The sequence below is a fragment of the Haemaphysalis longicornis genome, unplaced genomic scaffold (genome assembly GCF_048455015.1).
Source record: "Haemaphysalis longicornis isolate Haplotype H1 unplaced genomic scaffold, Haemaphysalis longicornis Haplotype H1 scaffold_4, whole genome shotgun sequence".
NCBI classification, from domain to species: Eukaryota; Metazoa; Arthropoda; class Arachnida; order Ixodida; family Ixodidae; genus Haemaphysalis; species Haemaphysalis longicornis.
In genome coordinates this window covers 198,099,207-198,113,274 of record NW_027526361.1, presented here as the reverse complement: position 1 = coordinate 198,113,274, position 14,068 = coordinate 198,099,207, and positions in this window count along the sequence as shown.

The following is a 14,068-nucleotide window of genomic DNA, read 5'->3' as shown; positions in this document are numbered from 1 at the left end:
GAGGAGCTCGACGAACAAGGCACACTCGAACTGCCGTCCGAGGTCGGTGATGATGGATGATGGGCATCCGAAGCGCGCTGCCCACGTCGACACGAATGCTGACGCTACTATGGTCGCGGAGATGTCGGGTAGCGGTGTGGCTTCAAGCCAACGTGGGAATCGGTCCACACAGGTTAGTATGTAGCGGTTAGTAAGGGACCGACGAGGTCCATGTGCACGACGGTGAAGCGCTCATCAGGTTGTAGGAACGTCTTTGCCGGCGGAACTGGCTACCGGTGAACCTTTGCGCGTTGGCATGGTGCACACGCGCGGAACCAGTAGCGAACATCAGCGTTCATGCAAGGCCAGACAAAGCGAGCCGCGATGAGTTTCTGCGTGGCACGAATACCAGGACGGGCCATGTTGTGCAGGGCGTCGAAGAGCAAGCGACGGCAGATTTTGGGTACGAATGGTCGTGGCTTTTCGGTCGACAAGTCGCAAACGATCTGCTGTCCGTCGAGTGTCACGTCTTCGAGCTAGAGTGCAGTTCGGGATGTGCGAAGACGAAGCAGCTCCGTGTCGTCTGCTTGGTCAGCAGTCAGTCGGTGGATTTCGGGTGCAATTAAAAACGGCGAAGTGGAGGCAATGGCGTCCACGCGGCTTAGAACATCCGAAGCTGTGTTGTCAAGCCACTGACATGCTTAATATCCGTCGTGTACTCGGACAGGTAGGCAAGCTGCCGCACTTCTCGTGGCGTGTAATGGGTGTAGGGCCGGCTGATGGCGTAAATCAAGGGTTTGTGGCCAGGGAAGATGGTGAACTGACGACCCTCAAGAAGATGTCCGAAATGACGCAGAGGCCATGTTTGGTAAGAACCTCCGCACCAAGGATGGCAGAGCGAACGTGCGCGACCGCGAAAATCCACGGAAAAGTTGTGCGTAGACCCAGGTTCAAAGTCAGGGATCGCTGAGCGAAAACGGGAATGCGCGTGCCGTTCACTGCCTGGAGGTAGAAGCCTGCGTTGGAGGTGCGGTCGTGGCATGAAGCCGGCAAGACGCTGACTTGCGTCCCGTGTCGACGAGAAACTTTTGTCCGGTGGTGCGATCGACGATGTGAAACAGGCGACATTCTTCAATGGGGCCAGAACCGCTCGTCACCGCTAGCGGTCTGCCGGGCCGTTTCCCATCCGTGAGAATGGCAACAGGCAGTGGCGAGCGTCTGCGCCGAAACGGTGGTGGTAGAAGCATACACCGGGGACGGATGTAGGGCTGCGTCCACGAACGGCATCACGGCGTCGGAAAGGCGAGCGGTCGCGTCGGTGTGACGAGCGAGCAGAATGTGTTGAGCTGTTTCGCCGCGTCGCCGCGACAACGAGTTGCTCCAGTCGTTCGCACAGGTGATCAACACTGGCAGGTGACGCAGACGCACCTTGGTCGGCAGGAGCTGGCGTCGTGCGAGGGGCTGGTGATGCTGGCGTCACGGTCACAGCAGCAATAGGTGAAGCTGTGCTGGCTATTTCTAGTACCTTGTCGGCCAGGGACGCGAGCGAAGGGACATCCATGGGTGACGCTGTTGCGAGGCCCATGTGCACGTTCGCAGGAAGGCGCTGCAGAAAGAGCTCACGCAGCAATCCGCCGTCCATGGCTTGGGCAAGTGAGCTGAGGAGTTGGGTCATGCGCCGCATGAGTTGGCTCGGTCTGCGGTCACCAAGCTCTTCGGTGTAAAGTAGCTGCTGTAGGCACGTGCGCTCAGATGCTGCTGTACGTTCGAGGAGCGCGGCTTTGAGCTGGTCGTAGGCCGTTGCTGGAGGATTGCGTATGAAGGAGGCGAGAATGTCTGCAACCTCTTCCGCAGCAGTCGCGGGTAGAAATCTGACGACGTAGTCAAACTTGCGTTCTTGGGAGGCGATGCAAGACAGCGCGAACTCTGACTCGGCCTGGAGGAACCAGATGGCCGGGTTGTGTTCCCAATACGGCGGCAAGTGATAGCCAGGGCGGTGATCTCGTTGCCGGCAGCTTGCGGTGCTCGCTGGTCCGGGTGGTTTTTCGACATGGCTCTAGAACTTCGATGGGAGGGATATCACGTCCGGGTCACCAACTGTAGAGCGCAAGCCACGGAGGCGGTGAAACAGAGACGACCAGACTACGTAGCAATGCCGGTTTATTCGGAACGCCCTGAGGTCTCTATCTACTGATGCCAGGGGTGCGAGAGCCCTCTGGCGGATGAGCGCGCTCGTGGGCCAGCGTCACGCTGCTGCCGCTGGCACTGTGGCTTGCCGCTACAATACATATAATAACTTTTTATTTATTCTGCATTATTTTGTCCAGATTCCATATGCATTCTGAATACATGGAAAAAGTATTTAATATGTACCCCAAGAAATACATAAGGAGTGCATTGAAAATATATATTTAATGCATTTTAAATGCATTAAAAATGCCCAGAAAATGCAATTTTATACGTCCAAAATGCATTAGTAATGCATTTTAAATGCACACCAAAAACTGCTTCAAATATACTCAAAATGTGTCACTAGTGTATACAAAATAAACCCTAAATACACTGAGAGATGCCACTGCAATCTGTCTTATGGGTAATTGTTAACGTTCGACTAGAGAATTTTATTTTGTGGTTTCGAAAAGTTTATAAGGTTCTAGCCTAAAGATATGCTCCATTATGAAAATGTAAACCCGCCATGCTCCAAATGCGGGCCCGCAAGTGACTGAAAAGAACAGTATGCATACGCACAGATTGGCCGTTTAAAAGTTGTTTATTCTACACCTCAGCCGAGTGGCCAATTTCGCCATTAGTAAGCAGCAGGAATGAATTCCTTTCAGCCACATCTGTAGCCAGCGCAGATGCAGCGTTGTGCATCAGAGTCCTCGTACTTCGGATTCTCCCACGCATGAAATTTCGCCAGCACCTGCAGTGAAAAGAAAAGAAAACAGAAGAAAATATTTGGGAAACACTTCCTTTTTAGTTTCCCTTCAAACAAACGAAAAAAAACAACCCCATGAAATCAATGCCCCTTTGAAGGAGCTAAGACAATGTATTTAATGTTAAGAATAGTTTATATTGTCATGCGGCATTGGATTTTCAATACCATTATAAAGAAACGCTGATGGATGGGACGGAGGTTTGTGTTCTCAAATGGTACGAAAATTAGCAAAAAATACACAGCTAAGATAACAACGTTATTAAATATGTAACAGAGTTCTTAGCGTTCTCCTACTTCTTTTTCTTAGGCGCTTGAGTTAACTTGAAATTGTGGCCATTCTAGTTTTTCAACAACTTGGACAAAACTGCTCGTACCCCACAGGAAGCTAATCAAACAAGGTAAGTAGTAATCATAATAACTATAATTATTGGTATGTGTTCCAGTTCTCGGCGTCTCCTTCGGAGATTGCGTGCTAAAAAAATAGTGAGCATCTAAACAGTTTAAAAATGCATGGGCACGAATGCAGTATAAGGCTTACATAAAAGTCATTAAATTGGCGTGTGCACTCAACAATGCCTTCAAAGGAATGCCAAAGTAAGTTTATTAAAAAAAGACAAATTACTATCCATCCGTAACATTACAAGCTCTGATATGGTACGCACCTAAACGAAGCGATTAAAACAACCAAAGAAACAAAAAGTCCCTTTTTGCTTACACACATGTTATTTGCGTGCTCTCCGCCGCATATCACCGGTAATTTTATATTTTTGCTGTTCCAAGACAACGTAATCATTTAATTAGGGAGCAACGCTGAAAATAGTTGTAAATGCTCGCGTCTTGAACATACAAAAAAGATAAACACCTGTTAGCGTCAGGGACCATAAAGGAAAAAGTAGTCGCTTCAATAATACTCGATGCACCTAAAAGAAACTCGTTTAAGTACACCTTTTAGACGCAAATAACCATTTGCGGCTTCTAAACACACACAACCGCCAAGCAGCCCACGTGAACCCACTCTAGACTTGCTGCTTTGCTGTGCCTTTGGGCACATTTTGAAATTCTCACTCGACCACGAGCGTCCGAAGGGCCCCTCAGAACGCGCAGACATGTTCTTGAATGCAGTACGAAATGAATACAGCAAGTGGCGAAAAAGTTGCTACGCAACACAAAATAGGAAGGGTGGAACGTCCTGAAGTTACGTAAGTTTCAGGAAATTTTGGGGGAGCGATCGATGGAAGGGCCGTACGGAAAGCGGTACCGGGAATCGAGGGGTCTCGTGCGGGGAACCGGTTTCCTCCCTCGCAGTTTCTCTCTCCACCCACCTTCCTTCTCTGTCCTTCCTTTGGTGGTTCTGGGTGGGGGTAGGAACGGTAAATGATTTTAGCTTACCTGTGACTGTCATGCAGTTTGTCAACCGCGCGTGGACGACGGGCATCTTCCCGGCAGCCTGGCTGGTGGGCCTGGTGTCTCTGATCCAGAAGGTCGGCAAGCCACCTTCAGAGCCAGCGCTCTACCGGCCAGTGTCGCTCACGTCCACGGCGGGCAAGGTCTCGAAGCAGGTGACCCTGGCGCACCTGTGGTGAATCGCCGAACAGCGGGAAGTGTTCCGGGAGCAGCAGAGCGGCTTCAGGCGGCCCCGCTGCACTGCTTACTTCTTGGGCGACGTCGTCTCCATGCTTGAGCAGTCACGCCACGACAAGGAGGTCGCCTAACTCCTGCTGCTCGACATGAAGGCGGCGTTTGACACTGTCCCGCACGGCGCCATCCTGGAGGCGTTGGACGGCATGGGCGTCGTGGGGTACCTCAGGGTCTATGTGCAAGCGCTCCTGGCTGGCCGAATCTTCCGGGTCAAGGTCGGCGAGGCAACCAGCAGTCCACGGGACGTCCGCTCTGGGTGCTCCAGGGGGGCGTGCTAAGACCCTTCCTGTTCAACTTGGTGCTGGTCCCGCTTCCAGACTGCATCCCTGCTGGCCTGTAGTACCCAGTGGGGATTGCGGTCTATGCAGACGACATAGCCATCTGGACGCACGGGCCCACCAGGGAGAACAGGCGCGTGAAGGCGTGCCTGCAGGCGGCACTGGACTCGGTCGCGGCTTTCCTGGCAAGCCGCGGCCTGGTGCTGTCCGAGGCAAAGACACAAGCCTTCATGCGGCACCCCTCCGGGAAGACCGCCCGCCGCCAAACGCCGGAGTTTGTCCTGAATGGCAAGCTTCTCCCATGGCGCCTCCAAGTCACATACCTGGGGTTCCTGGTGGACTGCCGGCTGACCTGGACCCCAGCCGTGCGCGCCCAACAGCGACGTGCTGCCGGGGTGCTGCATGGAGTACGGCAGCTGCTGGCCCGTGACAACGGGTGCTCCAACCGTGTGGCGTTGCGTATCTACAACAGCATGGCCTCGTAGGCCGTTCTGATGCACTGCCCCTTGTGCATATCAAGCGCCGCTGGTGGGGGGAGCTGGAGCTGGACCAGCGCCGGGCCATCCGGCTCTGTCTGGGCCTTCCCAGGCACTCTCCCGTGGCGGCCACCTACACGGAGGCGGCCACATTGCCCATCGAGATGCGGGCCCTCCAGACGGGTCTGCGCCACATCGACCGGCTGAAGAAGTCCCTGGAGGGGGCTGCCCTGCTGCAGGGGTTTTGTGGCCAGCCCGACTCGCAGATGGGCATGCTGCTGCGGCTCTATGACGAGAACATCACAGTTCCGCAGCGGCTCCGTCTGGAGCCGCCCCCGTTTGGCATGGGGAGGCCCTGCAGATTCCCACCAGGCTTCCCGGTGTGCGCAGCAAGTGCACCACCCCCACGCGGCCCTTTACCAAGAGGTGGCTGCCCTGCTGCATAAGGACGCCAGCGGCCCCCAACTACATGTCTTCACGGACGGCTCGGTGCTACCCCACTCGGGCAACACGGCCGCCGCCTGCACGGCTCCTGCGGTCGGCGCCAGCCGAACGTGCCGCCTGCCCTTTCCCGCGTCGCGACGACTGCGGAGCTGGCTGGCAGGCACCTTGCTGCGCACCTGCTGCTCGAGCGGGCAGGCCAGGACAGCGAGGCCCGGTCCTGACGGACTCCCAGCCAGCTCTGCTGCGACTGCAGGAGGCAGACCAGCCGTCCAGCTCCTGCAGATACGTGGAGACGTCGTTGGCGGCCAAACTGCATGCAGTGGTCTCTGGCGGCTGCAACGTACAACTGCAGTGGCTGCCATCCCCCATGGGCATCCTGGGGAACGAGGAGGCTGACGCCCTGGCCAAGGCTGCCCACCAGCAAGACACTCCTGTCTGACGATATGTCACAGCGTACGACGCCCCACGCCAGCAGCTGACCCGAGTGGCCCTCACCATGCACCCAGACCACCGAGTGGTGAGTGGCAAGGCCCCTCGGGTTCTCCATGGGCACGATAACGATAGCGCCTGGTTTGTTGTCCTCTTCTTCCGTCCCGTCCTTTTGCGCAGTTTTATTGTTATCATGGAACACCAACTAGCCCAACAACGTGCTTTGCTCTTCTCCATGGGCGTCTGAGCAGGGACGCCCGCAGCCTGCTCCTCCGGCTCAACTTCTGTGACGTGGCAGCCCGACTACACTGCCAAGGCCGCTGCGCCTCCCCCACCTGTGCCCACTGTCCCGAGCCCGAGACGCTGGAGCACCCGCTATGCTCCTGCCCAGAGGTTGCAGCACACCGAGTGGTGCTGCAGACTTCGCTCCAGCGTCTTTGCCTGCCCTACCAGCGCCTTCAGAACCTGCTGTTCCCAACGGGCCCTGACGGCACCCGCCGTGACGTCTTCCGCCACCTGCTCGTCTACCTGAAGGCCGCCGGTCTCAACAAGCGCCTATAGACGGCAGTCTGCTGTCCGCGCCATTGCTGCTGCTTCGCTTAGCTTATATAGAGGCTCCACGTTTTTATTTTCCTTGCTTACCCATCTCTTTCATCACCCCATTTCTCCTCTCTCTAATCTTTCATCCCCCTCCTCATCTCCCCCCCTGACTTGTATGCAAGTGAGCCCCTTGCTTGGCTGAATATATACCCAGTCCACTTCCTTTTCATTTCACCAGAATCACCTAGTAATAGTAGTCATACAGTTTGTCTTATTAGAAGTCGATGGGCATGAAGCACTCGCTACAGCCACCTGCACTGAAGATTACGTTGGTCGATTTTAACACTTTTGGTTGCTTCCAAACAGACCGCATAAACTCTATCATGCCTTCAGTTGACAGAATGGCGACATGCGACCGCTAGAAACAGCGATGGCTACTCGGCTTCTCGCCGTATGGCCCGGGCCATGCGCGTCAGTAGAATGCATACATGCCACAAACTGGGTTCCTTCCCCGTGCGGCGGCTGCTGTGAACATCGGCAGCTGTGAGCGGCTGCTGCGAACAGAAAACAAAAACAAAAAAATGAAAGCTGCGTTCCTGAATACGCTTTGCAAATTTCTCAAGCGTGTAAACATGGACGGCGGACTTTCTGTGAACAGGCTGTACTAAAAACATTCCTGGCTGTTATATGTTTACTGCAAGTGTTAGTCCTCAATAAGCTCAGAACGGAATACCTCGATCTACAAGGAAACTCGTAACAACAGTGCCGCGGCCACTCAGCAGGACCCGAGCTGAAAATTAGGTGCGAAACGGAAAACACTAAAATACGTTTTAAGTATATCTTTTTACGTCTTCCGGCTACGGTTTATTTGTGAGTACATTCCCTTGCACGGAGTAGTTACGGTAAGAAATCTTGTTTGCAGGTGCAGGTAAGCTTAACAACCACGTGTGGAGTTCATAAAGGACGTTAACACTCTTCGATTGCAAGGCAAAAATACGTCGATTAATTCTTGTGCAACACCGTACACGCAAATAGCCGAAAAATCGTGCTTACCGATGTATAGACGGTAATCCTGAGACAAACGCCGCTTCAACGCGACGTCCAAGAAGACACAGAGTCCACACGACGACCGCGGGTTGAGGCCGAAGAAACGAAGAGAGGGAAGACAAAATGTGAAGGAGGGGTGCGCCGGTCAAATCGCGTCGCAGGTACCGGGCACTGGGGAGGAGGTAGTGAGCGGCAGTTCGAGGCGCCCAACTGCTCGCCCTCGCAAGCACAGCCAACGTTGTCCATCTAACAATATTTCTCAGAAAAAGAAAATTTTCAAAGCCTCCACAGCGATACCGTCGTAACAACGCTGGTAAAGTGCAAGTGTTTTCATACAGATATATAGTCGTTGAATTAGATGTTTTTGCTTTGCCGATTGCGCGAAACAGCGCCGCTTATATATTTGTACGCCGAGTTTCTCTAGAATACGCAGAGTTTATTTTTATGCCTCCCTTAGACAGCGCAGTAAGCGAAAGTATCTCCCACAGTTTCTTTTATTATACCTAAACATCGAAGAGAAAAAATTTGCAGCCCGTTTATTCATCTGAGATCTATGTTATCGGGCACTTCAGATATGCTTTACGTGAATCTTATGATTCGGCAACTGAAGCAGCGCCTCTAGTGCAGTCGAAATGTATTTCGTCAAAGCTTTTTTAATACATTCAAAATTTATTTTCAATCAATATTTTCCCCTGCATTGAGGGTGTATTTCTACCATGTTCATTCCAAAAACGTAAAAGGCATTTGAAATGTATTTCGAATATATTCGGCGTATATTTCTATGCTTCAGCATACTTTTAAAGTATACTAAGAGTGCTGCTCTAAGTGTAGTTATGTAAGCGTATTTTTATCATATTTACAGTGCATTTACACCGTGATCGTTTGGCGGGAATTAATACATTTTCAATATATTCTGAATGCCTTATGCGCACATTCGTGAGGTTGAGTGCATTCTTAATGAATTTGGAAGGTACCTAAAAGCACTGTATTTTCGCCGCGTTTTTAATATTGTATTTTCAATATTTACTACAACTTTAGAAAATGCAATGTTTAATGCACTTGAAATACATGTACAAATACAAAGCATATTTGAAGTGCACTTCAAGCATACTCATGCGTATTTCAAACGTATTACTTTTCGCTAAGGGCCCTGCAACCTGTGGCATACTAAATGGCACACGTAGCATTAAATGTCGATTGTACTGATAACTACCTATAATACCAGCCGGCAACGAGAATTAACGGTTAATGGTGGAACCTTTTCGTAGCAATGCAAACATCAACGCACACAAGTAAACCACATTACTACTACATGCGCCTGCTCGACTGGCATTCTCTATTTTTGAGCATTTTCGTTCATTTAAGGATGCAGAAAATTTGTCTATTTCCGCTTTAGTTCGAGGAGTGTTACGTTAGACGAGAAGCACGTTTATGCGCGGGGAAAAGTTCACAGGTAAGGCTTGAATTTGTAAAAACAGACCAAAAGGGCCATTCTGTGCGGAGAAACGCCTCCATTCTTGTGGGAAAAAAATGTTTTCCCAGCGCAGGGAGCGCTCTTCGACGGCAACCTTTTCAGTGACTGCGATGTTTTCCCTCTAACTGGAGCACCACGCTTGTAGGAGCTCTGTCGGGGTGGCTTACAAACAAGCCCGTGGGAAAGATAGGTATGGCAGCCGTCCCCTGTCAATGCTTGCGGTAAGAGCCACACTTATGTTCGGGATATTTTTTTTAGTCATTGCCCCCGTACCGAAGTGACCGGAACCTGGCGAACAAAAATTGCCTTTACCGTGCACCGGGCGGGTTTGCCAAGCTGTACGCAACGCTGCATTCGGGAAGGTATCCCCAAGCCGAGGTCCATCACATTTGAAATGCGTGAAGTGAACGGCCAACAAATGTTGCTTCCTTGGAGACGACGAAAAGGAGCCGAAGGCAAACTTAACTGGTTTACTGCATCTTGAGAGAAGACCGAAGAGGTGTAGGAACAATGTCCTGACGGGAGGGTTTACTCGAGCAGAGTGACAGCATTGATTTGCTGCTCCAACTGGAATGCACTTCGGCGCTTGGGGCTCATATTTATACCCAAAGCGCTAACAGGCAAAGAAGCGTTAGCCCTGCTTTCTGCATGTGGCGCGAACAGTACAGACACACACAACGCATTTTCCATAGTTCGTGAGGGGTCGGTATTAGTGGAGCACGCTGAGTCAGAGAGGGCAGAGAGGAGGTCTCCGCAGTGGCGTCTGCGTCCTTCGGGCATGTATCCAGACGTTGCGTTTGCAACCGCCGTAATTTGGATCAGGCCAACAGAGACGCGGCCGTGATCCTCCTTTCCCAGGCATGTTGCAGCTTGTTGGGATCCGTTGGTTGTCGCTGCAATCCTGAGTAACCGACACAGAGGCGCCGCTCGAAAGGCGCACCTAGTCGAGGCTCCGCCACAAAGTTTGAAAGCGCTACACAAAGCTAGCAGCACAGCCGCGTCCTGATTTGTAACAGCAACAAATACCACGCCTACGCTATGCTGACTGAGTACGATGCAAAAATATTTCAGGTTGTTTAGACATAATCGTTCGCGAACGAGTTATTTGGGCTAGGTTTGTTGCCGTGCCTCCTGCCTGAGTCGAATATGACCAGACTCACTGCATCGGCACGAGACTCACTGCAGCTACTTCTTCCGGAATCCCTAATCATCCTGCTATACTGCCTCTACATAAGGTGCAGGCAAACCTGCGCGGAAACTTCCTAACCCATTCTCGTTTGTTTTTTGTTATGCTCATACGATACGTCTTAAGCCAATTGGCACTGACGGCGCGCCCAGTGTTTCTTCCGGTTTTCCTTTTTCTTTTGACGCACCATATCAAACACTGCGTGCAAAGAGCTTTTTCTCGTTCAGGTTTTGTGTTCCATGCTATAGAACAAAACGTGGCTTGAATATTTTTCTGGGTTTTATTCTTTTGGATGTGCGGGCGCTATCAAACTTCTGGAGTGTCATTGAACGTGTTACCAAAGGGTTAGCAGCTGTGGACAGCATTTTGCGGACGATATCCGGGTGGGTGAGGGCTCTGTTGACGCCTGCCGGGTGACCCGCTTTCACCAGCCGAGGCCAGTAAGAATTTTGCGTCAACAAACTCTTCTTTGGGCACACTGTCAAGCCCAGAGAAGGTGTGCACTTACCCCAGTGTGAATAGGCAAAGACTGATTTAAATGTACCGAGAGAAAGGCAAAATAGCAACAATGGCAGGCCGAGCAAACGCCTATACAAGGAAGAAATGAGCATTCAATACAGCGCCAGCCGGTGCAGTGACGTCGGAAAGAACTAAAAATCCAAACAAGCACTAACAAAATCGGCACGCAGAATCGGCGCGCATGGGCAGGTCGCTATCTCTTAAGCCGCTCGTGGTTTATTTTATCCAGCGCCAATTTTCTGACGTCAGCTGCGACAAAACACTGGCAAGTATGAGGAATAAGTTATATTGCTTTGCATGAACAAGCAAAACGCTAATGTGAACCCTGAAATAAGTTAAAATAAAATTTCGAAGCCGAATATACTAATGGACTGGTTGGAATAAGGTGTGACGCCAGTAATGGAGTTGGTGCCATGGCTATAGAAACTACGCATTCTTTCTTCGGCCGAAGAAGTTAAAGGATGTGCTACCCAAGCTGAAATGCCGAGGCAGGCAACAGATTATACGTGGACATATTACCTCTGGCGTTTGTTTAAACTTTTACGGAAAACGAAACTCTTGAGGGCTTGGGATGTGGACAACCCTTAAAGTTGGACACGGTTTGCAAGATTCAGCGTCTAGAGATCCAACGAAACGAAAGATCCAACAGTGGTTCTTTCGTCCCGGTAGACCTTTCATCTCGCTGGACATTCAGGCTCGGTTTGACCTGTCTTGGTGGATCTTTCGTCAGGGTGGACGTTCAGGCTCGATTGGACCTTCTGTCTCGGTGTATGTTTCGTCTCGTCGGATATGTAGGCTCCAGTGGATTTTGTGACTCGGTGAATCTTTTGTATCGGTGGACATTCAGGTTCTTACTATAAATGGAAGTCCGGAGCACTGTGCAGTTACTTTGAATGTCTACTATGGCATTAGAGTTATGGGAACTTTTGCATTTGTACATGCAATAACTTCGTGTGATTACGCAATAATCTAAAATGAACTATACGCCTGGTACCTCTGATGTCTGTCGTAAATTTGAGGCTGCTAGGCATGCCATTAACGAACGCAAGCCTCATGGCGATAAGACGATCCAGTTCCGTAAAAATAGGCTGGCACTACAGTATGGAATGGAGAATGCACACAACGGGTGTTCTTTGCGGACGCCCTCGGAGTCTGTCTGTATGTCTGTCTGTCTGTCTGTCTGTCGGTCTGTCTGTCTGTCGGTGAGTGCGTGTGTGTATGTCTCTGTGTGTATGCGAGTGAGCGTGTTGGCTAGTTTTGTCAATTTCCCGTAAACATGTACGCAAAAGTAATCAGCGAAAATGTCTATCTCGTCACCATCGTTTCGAGGTGCTTATGTCGTTACGTTGCGGCAGGAATATAATATGAATGATGCCTGATGGCGAGCGTTGTATTTAAAAGATTGTGGTGATTGACCTATTTAGAAGTAACCATGATAGCTCTAGCCAGACTGCCTGCTTCACACTCTTCGTCGTCGTAGCTGGTAGATGAACTTGGTGTTAAATGACACTGTGCTGTTCTTTTTCTTCTCGTGGCACAGTTCGATGCGTAACAGAGACGGTCCCTTTCGAATCTGTAACAGAATAACGAGGGCGATGAGGTTGAGCAGCGTGATGACTAAAGAATGCAACTTTAAGCAAAATCCCTATTTTTTGTTGGTTACGTATCAACCCTATTTGGAAGGCAATTGAAGTGATTTGTAATCATTGCGGGATTACTAGCCCAAATTGTAGTCTGAAGTCTGTAGTGCATGTTTCGACAAGTCTCGCTGCGTTTATGCGACCTAATTCTGTAGGAAAAGCAATTAGAAAATAATGCCCTACTCTCTGCATTCTCCTTGCCGATTTCCTGGGATGTTTTTTGTGACGACAAAACATGATGGCTTTGCTTGACTGTGGTACTGCACTGCTCGCCGACGCTCCGACAAAATCGTTAGGCCCAGCGTTTAGTCGGCCGGCCGCCAGTGGGTCGTCGCAATTCGCAGAGTTGAAACTAAGCCACAACACGTTTGTGCCTAGAAGAATGTGGCTTTAGTTCGTCAGTTTGTAGACTATATCAAGATTTAAGTCCAAGTAGCTCCACACAAGCGCACATGCCACGCTTCGCTGAGTGGTACGCTAGTAGAAACGTCTAAGGTCAGTTGAAGGTGGGAGAAGAGTCAGAAAAGTTAATACAGGTACCAAAAAAATAAAATCAACCAAAAAGTTAGGTTACAGGGTAAAACCGATCTGCGGGAAGCACTTTTTGCGCTGATAGAACTATCCCAGCGGTCAGCAGCATGACCAAACATCTGCGAACGCTTTTCCGACTAAAGAATTCCGTCGCTGAGAGATGATATATTTGTGGCAATTTGGCGGACGCTTACTGCGCGAGCACTATTCAAGACATAAAGTAAAGCCCGTTTATATCGAACAGTGCGAGTATTGCACAATAGTTCGATATAGCAAAAATTCGATTTAGAAAGTGAAGCAAAAAAAAGTCCCTCGCACTTCCCTGACGGGGAGAGTGTGTAAGTGCGAATGCACGGTTGTTGATTGCGCGATTACGGTGGATATCGTGATCTTGGAGTGGAGAGGAGGCTCCCAACACCCGCAGTCACTGAGCGGAGAGAGGAGGAGGAGAGTAGCGCCCGCCGTTACGGCGAGGGCTACACGAGCGCCCTCACGCGTCGGAATGCGGAGCGCCCGCTACGCGAGCGAGAGCTCTCCCGCCTGAAGTGGAGAGGAGGCGCCCAACACCCGCAGTCTCTGAGCGGAGAGAGGAGGAGGAGAGTAGCGCGCGCCCATCTCCCCCCGTTGCTAGGGAAGACGAGGAGGAAGACGAGGAGCGCGCGCAACCGCAGCTGTTGCTATGCGGACGACGGCGGCGGACGATTCAGGCTCGCTTAAGAAGTGCATTCGCACTTAAAAACTTATGAGAGCAATATTGACGACGGAGTCACGAGCTAACGCTGAGCTCTTACCACCCTGCAGTTCACTATTGATACGACACTTTCTCGGAAAGAAAACAATAATTTATTGGGGCGGAAGAATTGCGTGAGTGTAGCCTTCTTCTTGGAGCGCAACACGGTGCTGGTGACTGCTTGATCCACGGTATCTAAACAGTCGACAAGCACAAGAC